Consider the following 5,756-nt stretch of genomic DNA (forward strand, 5'->3'; position numbering starts at 1 on the left):
AAAAGAATGATTCTGCCAACATATTTAAAAATTTAACTAAATACATACAGATTTAAAAATAATTTTGTTAAACTATCAAAATAATTATGTAAAAATTTCAAGTACGGTGAGCAATGCAGCAAAAACATTGACATCGTAGTAACTAGTTTGAGAGTCGTATATATAATTATTTTATTTTGATCTTACATTATTATTTTGATGATTCAATAAAATTTCAAATCTTGTATTTAATTAATTTCTAAATATTTCAACAAAATCGTTTCTTTTATGTATCAATTTTATATAAATATATATATATTCAATATGTATATGCAAGTATAGTACAGTTTAAAGAACAGAGTACCGTTCTTTAGCATGTGCCATATGTGGAACGCTATGCGCATTGGTATCAAAACTCTTAACTTTCTATATTTACACTCTCATATACTTTGATAATCTACACTTGTGCTTTTAAATTATTTTAAAGTCGGCAGTACAATTCAGCAGGTTTTACAAATTTATTTTATCATTATCTTTATTTAATCATCTTTCTCTATTATTTAAATATCAAACAGTAGGTACAAATATTTAATACGAAATTAATTGAAGAACTTAGAACAAAATGAATAACGTTATCAATTTTTTAAGAGCGTTTCGGTTAAAAAATGTTTCGGCAAAAAATTGAAAGTTATACGTTATTTAAGAAAGTCTTCGCTTAGAAGACTTATCTAGGCTTATGAGATTTCGACGATAATTTCATTTTCGTGTTAACTATCGATGACAATATGATAATAATGACTTTACATAACAACATTAATCTCTTTCCTTCTGTTTTGCTTCGCACAATGAACTCCCATTGACATATCAATCTTAACTCGTTACCCACATAAAATGTCGAAATTCTATGATAACACAAAGTGTACAATCATGTACGCTTTCCACGCATCTCTCTTTGCAAGATCGTTGCAATTATCTCAGTTATCTTAAAAGCAAAGTTTATTTCACAAGGAAACGTGACGATTTCGTAAGGAAAAGATCGAATTCCATTAAAAATCCTGCAGAATTTGATGATAAAAAAATATTTCTTATCAATAAACAGAATATAAAACATATTAAAACATACACAATGACAAAATATTCAATTTTAATAAATATTTGTTTAAATAAATATTTATTTATTATAATTAAATGTTTACTAGTACTATTCAAAAAAATATATATTAAGATTTAGTAATTTTTTTTCAGTGCATATATTAACATGTTAAAAATGAAGAGAATCTTCTCTATCGTTTAGAAAATCACGGAGAAGCATTATAAGTGAAAGGAGAATTCAAAGATAATGTGGATCATTAGGAGAGTACTCAAAAATTGAATTTACTTCGCGTAAATAACGTCTTTGATATCGGGAGTATGTAACAAAATATATTAATAATATAAAAATATTTAAAAAATGCAAACGCATATCTGCGCGATCGTTTATGTAATCGTACTTTACTTCATACCGTAGTTAAGAAATGTTAAAATGTCAGGAAACTTTCTCGGTTCGAAATGAAGCATATTTCGAAATAATCATTTATGAACCTCAAATCCTCCCGGTGAGAGGTAATGTACGTAAAGTAATTTTTTTTATAGTTGATGTGAAAAACATAAATAACAGACATAAATAACAGACATAAACATTTCATCAATTTCACGTATTTCAAATAAAATAACATTTCATTCAAGGAATTGAACTACTCGAACAATTAGCTCATAAAAAAATAAAATCAATTAATGATCGAGATCAATTAATTATCAATTAATTATCAATTTATTATCAATTAATTTGAAACTCATACGTGGTGAAAATAATTTCTCGTAGTTATTTAATTACGATATTTAATTATTATGTAAAAAAATTTCATTAACTCTACGATATAATTTATTATTAATATTTTAGTAAATTACTGGTAATTAAAGTAAAAAACTGGTAATTAAAATAGGTTATTTGGCAATTTTTGAAAATGGCTTTTTCATTCATTTTTCATCCCTTAAATATAGAATTTTGTTTTTATTATAGAATTATAAATGTAGAAACGTATTTTACTAGCAAAATCTTCTTAATATCTTCTTAAATATTATTTCTTTTTATTAAAATTATTTTTATCAAATATAAAATTTGATCTTAAATAAATCTGCATTACTAATATTATCCATATTTATTTAAGCGCCTCCTAATTTATTATAATACATCTGAAAGTATTCTGTCTTCACTTGTAAAAGATTGATAAGCATCGTTCTATTCGAGTGATTCTTCTCACCATTCAAGATTATGAGGAACTTGCGGAACAGGACGAAAGCAATCAAAATAGGGACACGTAACTATAAACATGATGAGCAGTTTTGAAGATGCTTGCAAAACGCGGTCAAATCGTGATGATCGTTCAACTATGCGCCGAGATTCGATCCGATTTTGCTTGTTTCGATCAACTAATTTCCACAAATTCGGCGAATTGCTTGCCACTCATAAATTGAACATAATTTTGTAAAAATGTATCTAGATATTTTTATAAAAAAAAGATAACAAAATTCGACAAAGATCTGTCGTCAAGATTTACTCTTAAAATTTAAGTCAGAAATTTTTAAATGCCATGAGAAAAATTTTGTATTAAATAATTTATATTGTAATTTATATTATTATATTTATGTGTGTAACAAATCCATCGAATTTTATATGTAAACTTATAAATTTTTTTGCGAGATTGTAAGCATCATGAAAATTGTTCTCAGATGCAAAATCGAGCGGATCCGTTAACTACAACTCTCAGGATACGGCACTTTACACCTATAAACTTTCCCAAACGACCCTTTATTTATCTCGCTGATAAATCGTGCGATGGAAACGTCGTATGTAGGATAACTCGAAAATATATTTATCTCATATCTTAATAAATTATTATTTGTTTATCTCTAACACGGATGTTAAATCATAAATTAACAGTGGTGAAATCGAGAAATTAAGAAAGTGTCGCAAGCAATTAAGAAGAAAATGCAGAGCAAAGAGAGAGAATCGTTAAATAATTTACATCCTAAAAACTACATTTAAAAATTTTCGTTAATTATATTGAATAATAACTGACAAACTTGTCTAATTCACATTCTTTATAGGAATATCGTTTCTAATTACACACTTTCTTTATTAACTTCATCATATGTTGATATAAAAATAATAATATTGTGTTCACCTTTCTAGCCATTATTAACGTAATTATATGACACATCAGAGACATTTTCACTATCTGAAAATTAATAAGGAATGGTATATAACTTTCGATCTTGAGAATATAGCACTACACTTTTAGAATCTTTCAGTTTGAAATTTAAATATATAAGTAATATTGGATATTAAAAAATTGCAACATTTTGTTTGAAACATATTGCTTGAAATTTTGCTAACGAAAACATTGACATGCAGTTCTTTAGAAAATTTATTATTAAGACTAACATCAAGTATAGAAGTCTGCATTAAATGTGCTTAGAATTATATATAATTAGCTAATTATGCGTTTGATTTTCTTATAGTGCAAAGGAACTAAATTTAATAAAGAATTAAATCGATTTTAATTCTTTTCAAAATATTTTCAAAATTAGAATGAAACATCTAATCTCTTTTATTTCTATAAATTACAAATTGAACATACGTTAGAGTTAAAATAACTTTCAATCGCATTAAGTAACAAAAGCTTGTAAATTGCTGGCATAACACCTATTTTTTTCTCGACGTATTCTCGCGTCCAAAATGGAGAATATTCTAACAAAGACAGGAATTTCCCGAGCTCGCGTTAATGATTACGTCATATCTTCGGCGAGTTAGTACTGTTAATTCGAATCAAAGACTCAGATTTTCCCATCTTTGATATATCACAGATTGTAAGATCTTAATTCCGCAAATGTGTACACACGAATGTGTGCATTGATAAAATCAGGACTTAAAACCGGTATAATAGTGGAGAGTTCAATGTTCGATGTCGCACAGAAAGGTGCACTTTATGTCTTACATTTCCATCAATACATTTAAAGATTGGGATACATATAATGCTGATCATTAATTTATGAATATTTATAGAAAATTTTTTAAATCAACACGGAAAGATAATATAAAAATTCAATGCAAAAATTTCTTTCGGTCACAAATAAAATGTTGAAAACATAAGAGAAATAAATAGAATTAAAGAATGATTTTACTGAAGTACCTAAAAATTTAGTTAAATACAAATCTAAAAATAATTTTGTTGAATCATCAGAATAATTATATAGGACATTCAAACTGGTTGCTAGAATGTTAAACTTAACTTTTTATAATATTGTCGTTAACGTTTCAGTGTTCTATATAATTATTTTGATAGTTCAACAAATTTATTATATTCATATCTTAGTTTTGCTGAAGTATCTAAATTTTTGATACTTCAGCAAAACTATTTTTTCATACTTTGTAAATTATGAACTTTAATTCCATTCTCGTATTGAAATTCTCAAATAAAAATTCTTTATTTTTAATAGACAAAAAATATCCAATCGTTTCTTTGCTGAAGTCGAAATATGAACTCTTATAGTCCTTGAATAAATAAATGTCGTACTTACTAAAGAAGCAGCGGTCCTCAAAGATGCGATGAGGTTTTAAAATTGACAATCTTCCTCTTCCTGCTCTGTTGCCTCTTCCGCTGGCTCAGGACTTACTTAGGGATGAGATGCGAGAAGAGCCCTCGAGTGCCAGACGACAATGACGACGACAACGACAGGAGAAAGAATCTCTGGCAGTGATGCTAGCCGACGAATTGCAAATACGAGGAAGGAATGACTGACGGTTTCGCGATGAGCCGGTATATAGTCGGCCCACATTCCCTAGTGGTACGAGTAACCTAAATTCCTCCCACCAGAACGAGACATCATCCTCATCAGGTAGACGTTGAGGTCCTCCGCAGGTGGGATATACAGCCCCACCTGTGCGTGCCCTGTCGTCGACATGCACGGTGTATACGGTTAGACTCGTACACACCGATTCGTAAGGCGATGATATTATCCCCCTTCATCATGCCCCTGCTTCAAGTCGAGACCGACCGACCAACTGATATCGTCGTTTCGAAAACTTTTCTTCTTCGTCCCGGCAATACGATCCTCGAGAACGTAATCCTGTAGCTAGGAAAGAAAAATGTTGAATGACGATCGCTTTGGTTTGTGTTGTAAATGTCAGTTATGCAATTATAGTACGTTTTATCGATACCGTCGTTGTTGGCCAAATATTTATTAGACAGTAATTGATGTTCTTTTTCTTCTTCCCGGGTGGTTTTTCAATTGACAGCTATAGATCGCAGTAATATTATATTAATATTTTTTCATCAAAAGGTCCAATGAATAAAATTACTTCTTTGGAGAGAAGAGAAGCATCGTTTCTTATTATTATTATTATAAGAATAATATATCTTTAACTTCCGTTAGTAATTGTCGTTAAAAAATATGCTGAATGAATTAGCATGATATACATTTGAACAAAATCAGTAGTCTTGTCTATTAGAATAGGTTTGGACATCCGGTAAAATTTGACTGAGTATCTGTTATGCAATCATCTGAAATTGAGACCGGAAAGTTGAAGGAAACGTGACATGAAGCGCAAAGAAGCGCAGCGGATTTACATTCCGGACAGTTGGGAAAGAACGAGTTTCCTAGAGCAACTTAATTGAATGAAAGATCTTTTAAGAACATCCCGAAGGAACTCTGATTCTTTCCTCTCTCTCTCTCTC

This window comes from Atta cephalotes (assembly GCF_000143395.1).
Source record: "Atta cephalotes unplaced genomic scaffold scaffold00032, whole genome shotgun sequence".
Classification (NCBI taxonomy): Eukaryota; Metazoa; Arthropoda; class Insecta; order Hymenoptera; family Formicidae; genus Atta; species Atta cephalotes.